The sequence below is a fragment of the Ursus maritimus genome, assembly GCF_017311325.1.
Source record: "Ursus maritimus isolate PB19 chromosome X unlocalized genomic scaffold, ASM1731132v1 scaffold_X1, whole genome shotgun sequence".
NCBI classification, from domain to species: Eukaryota; Metazoa; Chordata; class Mammalia; order Carnivora; family Ursidae; genus Ursus; species Ursus maritimus.
The window spans coordinates 46,738,386-46,750,186 of NW_024423319.1; the positions used below are offsets into that span (position 1 = coordinate 46,738,386).

The 11,801-nt window shown below is 37.3% G+C and overlaps 1 pseudogene; it reads left to right on the forward strand.

Annotated features, from left to right (window-relative positions):
* Positions 1-8,091: 8,091 nt before the first annotated feature.
* LOC103672999 lies at positions 8,092-8,940 on the forward strand (annotated as a pseudogene).
* Positions 8,941-11,801: the final 2,861 nt, after the last annotated feature.

The window sequence follows — 11,801 nt, forward strand, 5'->3', positions numbered from 1 at the left end:
TAAAACTAGTCAAGAAGGATGTTTAAATGGGACTTAATTTTACTATGGTTAGTTCATTTTTTGTGTGTTATGGCAACTTTGGTCCCTACTGTGTAGCTCTGATAATGAATACTTGGAGAAAAATAAGATGTCCCAATAATTTCCATCTTTATTTAATTAGGACTTTTTTACTATAGGCAACAATGATTTCAGTACCCCAGTGGTATCGATGACATTTTTCAACCAGTGGAAGTCAATATTGTGATTTTAATAAATACAAGAAAGAAACCTTGTAATATCAGTGAACCAGATTGACCAAAGACTTCAACTTGAACTGAACCAGACCGTGCGCCACTCAGAACCATTGCAAACTGGGCTTGCAATGATTGATTAATAAAGAAAAGGCATTCAGGAAAGCACTGTAAGGTTGTTATATAAGGCTGTACAATGTGTCAAGGACTGTGAAGGGTCTGAGACTTTACTTGCATGCTATTTTCATGGATACTTGCAGAAGATAAGAAAGTCCTGGGTCAGAGACAAAGGACATCACTACTCATTGCACAGCAAGCAGCATGAACTTCCTGTTCATATCAGATTTCCCTTGTCATGCCTATCCCTCCCTTCCCACGGACTGATGTAGAGGGGCCTGGATTGAAGCTGTGAACACGGTGGGTTTGCATCACAGCTGAGGAATCCTGCATTTAGGGAACTTGATTCTTTTATAATGGCCTGTACATTGACCTATTCAACTTTTGCCCTAGATGGAAACATTATTTTTATTATACTAGAGGTTTTAATCCCCTTCTCTTCACCCCTGTTGGTGAGTGAGGGAGTCATACTCTAGGGTTATGGGATGGCCAAACACATGACACATGACACTGGACAGATGAGATCCACAGCAGTTTATTAGTCATATATACTCACAGTCCAAAGGGAAAGAATACCACATGCCTTGCAGGGCACAAGGAGTTGCACACAGGAACAGAGTTAACAAACAGAGTCTGTGGAAAGCAAGTTTTGTAGTATCTACAGGTTGAAGTGCCCCTTGGTTCCTGTGGAAAGATGTGATTGGTTTGTTTTAATAATTCTTCAGGATGGCAGAGAACTGAAACCCACTATGCAAGGATAAGCAGGAACTGTGTTTTGTCCCCTTGATAAAGAGGGTCGTATGGCTAGGGGAGCTTATCTATGTGAGCAGAGTGGGAGGAAAACTTACACTATACTGGACAATAAACAAATCCACCCTTTACTTCAGAAGAAGACACTATTTCTATCTTTCATGGATGTTTGCTTTATAAACATTCTTGAAAATACAGTCAGAGCCTCTGCTTGCAAGACATGCAGAAATGGATAATCATCTCCCAATATAATGCTGAAAGGATTGAAGAACAAGTAGATTTTGATTATGATAGTAATAAAAGTAGGATCAGAAGAAATAAAAACATCTGATCAATCAAAGTCAATAATTTTAACAGCTCCCATTATGGGGGATGAGGCAAACTATACGAATAAACTTTCTCCATTGTATAAAAAGCTAGAGTAAAATTGCTGTGGAAGGCAAACCCAAATCTCTGTATTCTAACTATTTGACTGTCAACATGTGCTTTTTTATTTTAAAAAAGATTGTATTTATTTATTTGAGGGAGAAAGAGATAGAGAGAGCATGAGCTGTGGGCAGGGAGAGGGAGAAGCAGACTTCCCACTGAGCAGGAACCCAGGACAGGGCTGGATCCCAGGACCCAGGGATAATGGCCTGAGTGGAAGGCAGATGCTTAACAGACTGAGCCACCCAGGTGCCCCTCAACAGGTGTTTTTAACCATTCCAGGGCTAATACAGTAACCCTAACTTTTTAGTTAGTCAAATAAAATCTTAACTCTGGAAAAATAATAAGAAAAACAAATCAGAAACAAAATCAGAAATAAGACATAAGAAAATTCTCTGTTATTTTCTCTAAAGCATGAGAACACAACACGATAACCCCCATCAAATTTCCATTCCTAGCTCAAATACTACCTATTTTGAGAAGTCTTTCTCATTTTTGTATCTGAAATTAATCTTGCCATCTTCTGTAAATTAAAAGGATTTTGTTTATAACATCTATTATAACAGCTATTACATTCCCTTGTACTACAAGTTTTCTTATATCTTTTACCAGATATGGTTTCTGCCTCCAATCTCGTCAATAAATTTCCATTTCCAAAATGGATTTTTTTTCTTCACTTTTAAATGTATTTTTTTCATTTTTGTGTCTCTCATAGTTCTCTGTAGGAAGTAGATGCTCAATAAATTCTTGTTGACTATATTTGGACAAAATAAACAGAAATATTGGTATCCTATGTGTCTGTAGCACTTTTAAAACTTGTTAAACTCTGTTGTATTAAGGATTTCATTTGATTCTCACAGCATCTTTGTTAACAAAGGAGGGCTAGCTTTGTTAACCTCATTCGACAGATGAGGAACCTGAGGCACAGAGAAGGCAAATGAGTTGCTCAAAGTAAAATATCTTTTTGGGAATATAAATCAATGTAGCTATTATGTAATTTCAGCATGTTTATTTCTTACCTTTCTTCCTTCCTTTTTCCTTTCCTTCCTTCTTCTCTATCTAGAATCTTAAAAATATTCTTACTTTTGACTCAGTGAGTCCATGATAGAAATCTACCCTAAGGAAGTAATCTGAGAGTAGTTTTTGTGGAGGGATACTCATCACAATGTTACTTATAATAATGAAAATGTGAAAGCAGCTTAAAATACCCAACTAGAGGGACGTAGTCAAGTACATATGATACAGCTATACAATAGAATATTTTATTTTTAATAATTTGATGTATTTATTTTAAGATTGTTTTTCTCTTCATATGTATATATGGTTAAAAATAGTAACTCAGTGTTGTGCCAGCATGGGACAGAAATATAGGTCAATGGAAGAGAATTGAGAGTCCATACAAGTACCTTAATATTTATGATCAATTGATGTTTGACAAGGGAGCCATGACAATTTTCTGGTAAACAATAGTCTTTTCAACCAATAGTGCTAAACAACTAGATATCCACACACAAAAGAATGAACTTGGACCCCCTACATTACACCATTCATAAAAACAAACTCATAATGGATAATAGACTTAAATGTGGGGCGCCTGGGTAGTGCAGTCATTAAGCGTCTGCCTTCGGCTCAGGGCGTGATCCTGGCGTTCCGGGACTGAGTCCCACATCAGGCTCCTCCGCTGGGAGCCCACTTCTTCCTCTCCCACTCCCCTGCTGTGTTCCTTCTCTCACTGGCTGTCTCTTTGTCAAAATAAATAAATAAAATCTTTAAAAAATAGACTTAAATGTAAGAGCTGGAAGTATAAAACTCTTAGAAGAAGACATAGGAGTAGATGTTCATGACCTTTGGTTAGGCAGTGTTTTGTTAGCTATGACACCAAAAGCACCAGCCATGAAAGGAAAAGACAATCCGCAGACTGGAAGAAAATACCTGTGGAGCCATATATATTACAATGAACTTATATCTAGAACATATAAAGAACTCTTAAAATTCACTGATAAAGACAAATAGCACATGTAGAAATGGCTAATAAACACATGAAAAGATATTCAACATCATTATTCAAAACAAGAAATGCAAATCAAAGCCACGAGTGGCTTCATACACAGTGGCATGGCCGTAATAAGAAAGATAGATAACAACAAGTATTGGTGAAGATGTGAAGGAATTGGAACCCTTATACATTGCTGGTATGTATCTAGAATGGTTCAGCCTCTATGGAAAACACTTTGACAGTTTTTCAAAACGTTAAACAGTTTAACCATAGGATTTAACAATTCTCCTACTTATCTACTCAAGAATGATAAAAACATATGTCCACACAAAATCTTGCACATGACCATGTTATTCATAATAGCTAATAAACGGAAAGAAGTCAAACGTCCATTAACTGATGAATGGATAAACAAATGTGGTGTATCCATGCAATGGAATATTATTCAGTAGTAAAAGGAATAAATTACTGATGATAAAAGTGTTCTAAAATTAAAATATGATGATAGTTGCACAATCTGAAACTATACCAAAACCTATAGAACTGTACTTCAAATGGGTGAATTTTAAGGTATGTAAATTACATCTTATTAAAGCTGTTAATGATAGCATCATATGTGTTTTCTATAAATCACTTTATTCAATTATCAGTTTATTGTTGATATATTTCATGTTAATAAATATATTTCTACAACATTTAAAAAATCTTTATTCCCTACTAATTACAGAAGTAATGCATGTTCATTGGGAAAAAAATCTCAAAGAATACAGAAATGTCAAACACAGAAAATCAAATTTTTCACATAGTCTTATTATTTCCTTAGAATTCTATTAATAGTTAATACAACAATGTACTTAATGGCTGCTTAGTATTCTGTTGTATGGCTGTACCATAATTTACTGAGTTAATTCCATGTTATGTTTATTTAGCAATGAATTGGAAACAGTCTCTAATAAATCACCCTGCTATGAACATCTTTGTGCATACATGGTGGTTCAATTGCCAAATTATCTTGTTAGAATAAAGTCCTACAAGTGTTTTTGCTGGTTAAAGTGTATGTGTATTTTTAAGATTTTAAAATTATATGCTGCTTAATTTTACCCCCCAAAATTATACTGATTTGCACCTTAATCAGTGATGTTTGTGGAATATCTTCTCTCTCATATCTTTTTCCAGCCTTGGTTATTATTTTTTTCTTAAAATATTTTTCTTAGTTTGGTAGGTGAAAATGGTGTGTTATTTAATTTGAAATTATTTTTGATTACTAGTTATTTTGAACACTTTTTTTCATGATCCTTTGGCCATTTGTATCCTTTTATGAATTGTCTGTTTAACCTTTTGCTCACTTAAAAAATGGAAGTGTTACTTTTTCTTTAAGATTATATCCAATAAAACAATATGCAGCCAATAAAAATGTTTTATGAAGAATTTTAATTCTTCTTTTCAATGTTAAATAAAAAACAGGATAGAGTATTGTATGTATTTTATCAGCTCAATTATATAAAATATACTATGCATTGGGACATACTAAAAAAATGAAATCATCTGTAGATGGTAGGTTTAGATATTTTTCATTTTCTTTAAACCTTGAATTTTCCCTATTTTCTACAATGAGCATATATCACTTTGATAATTAAAGAAAATGTTTTTCTTTTTTCTTTCAAAGCACAGAGCTAGTTTGTGGCAGAACCAGGGCCAAACTCTTCATGCCCCCCTGCCCTTTGCCTTGTGCGTCTAGAAAGGTGTGGTAGAGGTAGAGGGAGAACCAAGGGAAGGGAAGGAGAGCTAAGAGTTTCACGGAAAGTGTCAAAGGAAGATAATCTTATTCTTGGGAGATGCATGTTAAAACACCTAGAGTTCAAGTGTAATGATATCTGCAACTTAGAAAATGTATGTTGAAGTATTTAGAGTGTCATAATGTCTGGAGAGAAACGGGGCAAGGGGAGAAGTTGATAGAGGAAGGGAGAAGGGGGGAGAAGGAAGGAAGGATGATGAAAATGTAGTGAAATGTTAATCTGTGGAGCTAGTTAAAAGCTATGTGGCTGCTCATTGTAGTATTCTTTCAACTTTATGTATTTTTATATTTTGAAGTTTTTCAAACTTGGGGAAATTGTGAGGGAAAAAAAAGTAGAAAGTAATTACCTTGTAATGTTTCAGAGAAATAAGTTAGGATGAGCCCTGTGAAGAGGCATTTGAATCTAGGGACCAGCAGACCGCAGGAAATCTTAAAGAAATAATGATTTCAGAAGGGTTGAGTGGGGGAGGGGACAAAGTCAGATTACAAAGGTTGGCAAATTGAGTGAGAGGTAAAGCAGTAGAGTCTATGGTTGGAACTGCAATTCTGAGAATTTGGGCAATGGAGAAAAGAGAGATGTGAGCCTGGCTTGAGAAGCAATAGATTTTTGGAAATGTCTAACATCGTTATTAATTTTCACTTTGTATAGATATTTATTAATATATGACCTTCTCTCTCCCCTCTACACATAGGCCTTTCCTGATGTATTAAATGATGAATTAGGGAACCAATAAAAAGAAGTAAAAGAATAATATGCACAATGCTACCATCTAGAGTATCCACTGAAAATTACACCCAATGTTTGCTATTAAAATTCAGGTGACTTGCTCAAGAGGCTAGTTGAGAGCCTCTGGGTTCATCGTGTATTTATGTGTTTGCTGCTTTGTGTAAGACATGTAGGAGGATGAGAAATATTCTCAGTGTAGTCCAGTGTTTGTGGACTGATATTTTGATCTCTGAGTGAAACATATAAAATTTCTATGAGGTCTTAAAATTTGATTTCAAACTGGGAGAGATATTTTGGCAATGCTTTACCTCAATAGTGTTTTGGAAATGAAATGAAAACATTTCAAAGGAGGAGGTCAAAGACAACCCTAAGTTCCAGAATTAAGGGGGTTATTGTGTTTAGCTGGGAGAAAGTTGAAATTACACTTGAAGTTTCTTTTATTCTTCAGAAGGCTTCATCAATCTTTTCAGCTAGTCTGAAGCCAAGTGTTGCTGGATAATGGTGAAGGTGCACATATGGGAATGTACTCTTGAGGAATGGTAGACAGAGTAATTTAGGGTAGGCAGGCATGGGCTCTTGACGTGTGTGTAGGATTTCACCAAAGATGTGGGTGGACAGCAAAAGTTCCAGGCAGAGGGAACACTGACAATACAAAGACACAAATGGACAAGGCACATTTAGAGAACAGAGATGAGTCCTAGAGTAGAGCTATACTCTAACCTAGAGTAGAGATCAGGCTACAGTATGAAATGCATTAGAGAAAAGAGTGGGAGAGAAGGTGGGAAAGGAGGTGGATTGGCACGTATATGCCTCTCTTCTCTCCCTTCAACCAGAGGATTTACTCCTAAGAATATGGTGTGTGTAGGAGGGTGTGCTCTTGTTTTTTGTTCCTCTCTAAGGGCCTGATACTTGGCTGGGTACACGGTAAGGGTGCACTTATATCTCCTAAGAGTTTGCCTGTCAGAACTAGGAAATGAGGGTGGATGCTGAGATTTAGCTACTAGAAACATGGTTCTGATGCTTGAAATTGGGCAAGTCAAACTCCCAGCTAACAACCAGAGCAGCACTTCTCAGGCTTTAATATGAATCACCTAAGGATCTTGTTTACCTGCAGATTCTGACTCCATTCAGCTCGCTGAGGTGGGGCCTGTGAGCTTGCATTTCTAATAACCTCCCAACGATGTCTATGTTGCTAGTCTGGGGACCAAACATTGAATAGCAAGGATTTGAAGGCTTGCTACCCCCAATTCTTTGACCTTTGCAGACTCCAGGCTCCTAAATGACTGGGCATGACTGGGCACAACTAAGGGTTCTTCACTTAGTATAGCTGATGGAAAAGCTCAAATTTAAAGTACCTTGTGAAGATTTTCTGCCACTAGAATTGTTGAGGTATATTTGTACTGATGGCATCTACTCCATGCCATTAAAATTTTTTTTTCTAGATGAGTAAGGTTCTGGGGCACCTGGGTGGCTCAGTCAGTTAAGCGTTTGACTCTTGGTTTCCACTCAGTTCATGATCTCAGGGTCGTGAGATTGAGTCCTGCGTTGGGCTCCATGCTCAGTGGGGAGTCTGCTAGAGATTCTCTCTCTCCCTCTCCCTCTGACCCTCCCCCCTGCTTCCATGTGTGGGTGCTCTTTCTCTCTCTCTCAAATGAATAAATCTTTTTAAAAAATAGATGAGTATGGTTCTACCTGGTTGGACTCAGAGTGTAATCAAGTCTATTTTTGAAAAGGGTAAGCCTTCATTCTCCAAATACAGACTTACCTATTGATTGAACATCCCTTCTGTCTATATTCCATATCTGTTTCCTCCTTAATAATTACAAGCCTATGTTTCTTAAGCTAATAGCTCACACAGGCACAGTCAAACTCTAGTCACTGCTATTTTGAAAATGATTATTGTTATATAAATAAAAATGGCTGCAATAACATAAGTTGTGCTTTTTCTGAGTGCTTATTATTTTTGTTTTATTTTCCTCATCCTTTGAGCAGGCTAATGTGTACAAGCTTATTATTGATTCCTATTGAGTCTTCTTTCCCATCTTGCAAGATGGCCGGTGAAAAAGCTGAGAAGCCAGATACTAAGAAGAAGAAACCTGAAGCCAAGAAGGCTATGCTGGTGGCAAGGTTAAGGAGAGTAACCTCAAGGCTAAAGTGCCAAAGAAGGGGACGCCCCACTGCAGCAGAAACCCTGTGTAGTCAGGGGAATTGGCAAATAATCCCCATCAGCTATGTATTCCAGAAAGGCCATGTACAAGAGGAAGTATTCAACAGCTACATCCAGGGTTGAAAAGAAGAAAGAGAAGGTTCTTGCTACTGTCACAAAACCAGTTGGTTGTGACAAGAATGGCATCAGAGTAGCTAAACTTCACAAAATACCTATGTATTATCCTACTGAAGATGTGCTTTGAAAACTGTTGAGCCATGGCGAAAAACTTTTCAGTCAGCATGTGAGTAAACTTCCAACTAGCCTCACTCCTGGCCATTTTGATCATCCTCACTGGGTGCCACAAAGGCAAGATGGTGGTTTTCCTGAAGCAGCTGAGCAGTGGCTTGCTACTTGTGACTGGACATTGGCCCTCAGTTGAGTTCCTCTACGTAGAACACCCCCAAATTTTGTCAATGCCACCTCCATCACAATTGATACCAGCAATGTGAAAATCCCAAAATACCTCACTGATGCTTATTTCAAGAAGGGGCTTTGTAAACTCAGACACCAGGAAGGTGAGATCTTCAACACTGAGGAGAAATATGAGATTACAGAGCAGCATAGGTTGATCAGAAAGCTGTGGATTTGCAAATTCTGCCTATAATCAAAGCTGTTCCTCAGCTTCAGGGCTAGCTCTGCTCTGTGTTTTCTCCCACAAATGGAATTTATCCTCACAAATTGGTGTTCTAAATTTCTTACAGGGAACCAAAATTTGTATAGAGCCACAAAAGGCCAAAAATAGCCAAAGCAATTCTGAAAAAGAAAAACAAAACTGGAGGCATCACAAGTCCAGACTACAAGTTGTACTACAAAGCTGTAATCATTAATACATTAATACAGTATGGTACTGGCAAAAAACACATAGATCAATGGAACAGAATAAAAAACCCAGAAATGGACCCACAACTATATGACCAACTAATCTTCAACAAAGTAGAAAAGAATATCCAATGGGAAACAGTCACTTCAACAAATGGTGTTGGGAAAACTTGAGAGCAACATGCAGAAGACTGAAACTGAACCACTTTATTACACCATACACAGAAAGAAATTCAAAATGGATGACAGACCTAAATGTGAGACAAGAAACCATCAAAGTCCTAGAGAACAGAGGCACAAACCTCTTTGACCTCAATTGTACCAACTTCTTACTAGACACGTCTCCAGAAGCAAGGGAAACAAAAGCAAAAATGAACTATTGGGACTTCATCACGATAAAAAGCTTCTGCACAGTGAAGAAACAATCAACAAAACTAAAAGGTAGCCTATGGAATAGGAGAAGATAGTTACAAATGGTTGGTGTCCAAAATCTATAAAGAACTTATCAAACTCAACACCCAAAAAAACAAATAATCCAGCTAAGAAATGGGCAGAAGACATGAATAGACACTTTTCCAAATAAGACATCTAGATGACTAACAGACACATGAAAAGATGCTCAACATCACTCATCATCAGAGAAATACAAATTAAAACCATGATGAGATACCACCCCACACTGTCATAATGGCTAAAAATAACAACGCAAGAAACAGCAGGTGTTGGTGAGGATGTGGAGAAAGGGGAACACTTGTGAAGTGTTAGGGAATGCAAAATGGTGCAGCCACTCTGGAGAACAGTACGGAGGTTCCTCAAAATGTTCAAAATAGAACTACTGTACAATCTAGCAATTGCACTACTAGGTATTTACCGAAAGGATACAAAAATACAGATTCAAAGGAGTACATGCATCTTGATGTTTATAGCACCATTATCAGCAATAGTCAAACTGAAGAGAGCCCAAATGTCTATCAACTGATAAATGGATAATGAAGATGTGACACACACACACACACACACACACACACACACACACACACACACTGGAATATTACTCAGCCAACAAAAATGAAATCTTGCCATTTGCAATGACATGGATGGAGCTAAAGTGTATTATGTTAAGTGAAGTAGTCAGAAAAAGACAAACACCATATGATCTCATTCATATGTGGAATTTAAGAAAGAAACAGATAAACATGTGGGAAGGGGAGAAAGAAAAAAGAGAGAGGGAAACAAACCATAAGAGACTCTAAACAATAGAGAACAAACTGAGGGTTGTTGGAGGGAGGTGGGTGGGAGATGGGCTAGATGGGTGATGGATATTAAAGATGAATCACCAAATTCTACTCCAGAAACCAATATTGCACTGTATGGTTTTTTTTTAAAGATTTTATTTATTAATTTGACACAGAGAGACAGCCAGTGAAGGAGGGAACACAAGCAGGGGGAGTGGGAGAGGAAGAAGCAGGCTCCTAGTGGAGGAGCCTGATGTGGGGCTTGATCCCAGAACACCGGGATCACACCCTGAGCCAAAGGCAGACGCTTAACGACTGCGCCACCCAGGCGCCCCATGCACTGTATGTTAACTAAAATTTAAAATAAATAAATAATTTTTTTCAAAGAACCTAATTAAATAACTGACCCATTAAAAATATTGATTCCTTAAAAAATATTTTAAAATATTGATTCTTATCATTGCAAATGTCAGGATTGGTAGGAGTGGTCTCCATGAGGAAAATGAAAGTGATGGTAAATCGTTGCACATATTAATTGACTTCCAGTTAATTACATAATGCCACATAGCCACATTTCAGCTATGCTGCAGGGATAAAGACCTGAGTACATGATTATAGTATTATCGAGAAAGATGCCAGTCTTAAGGGTAAGATCAGAATTTTTCCCCCCAAAATATATTTATGTGAAGCTTAGGCCTAACGGTGAGCTATTCACACAGTCTGGAATCTGGAAGCAAAGAGAGGCTATCAATTTGACCTTCTACCTGAACCCTTGCCTTTTCTCTTCTCTCAGTGTTTGGCACACCCATCTGCTGAGGTATTCAGAATGACTTTATAAGCTCTTCATCCACCTAAATTTAATCTGTGAGCATAGAAAGATGTGTTCAGCAACCTTTAACCACCTGGGGGTCCACTTTCATGTGTGGCTAAGGGAAGAGATTTTCTGTTGATATATACATGTATGTAGATGTATATATTAAAATAAAAAGCATAGGAGGAAATAAGGGAATCAATTTCAATTGCATTTGAATCAATTTTTCTTTCAAGAGCTAGAGCAATTGTCACATTTTCTTTTCTACCTAAATGGTGTAGACCGCCCTAATCACTAGCACAACAACCTAAAAACATACCAGTTTTCTGTGAGGAGGGACTGACTGATCTCTTCACAAGAAGCTTCCCAGAGTGTCCTAGTGTGCTTTCCCTATAAGCTCAAGTCTACAGGAAGTCAAATAAAACAACCTTCTGATTCCTGACTATTTTTCAAATACAATACTATTTTCATTTGAGTGGATTCCAAGTTAATGTTAACCCTCCTTCTTTCTTCTCTTTCTGCCTTCCTTTTTTCTTTTTTTTTTGATTCCACATACACATGTTTAAAAATTACAAAAGAGCTTCTATGTTGAAAAAAAATCAAATATTACAGAAGTGAAGGTTCACCCCCCACCCCGTTCTTGATTACAACAATAAGTTTGGTTAATATCCATCACCTTACATAGT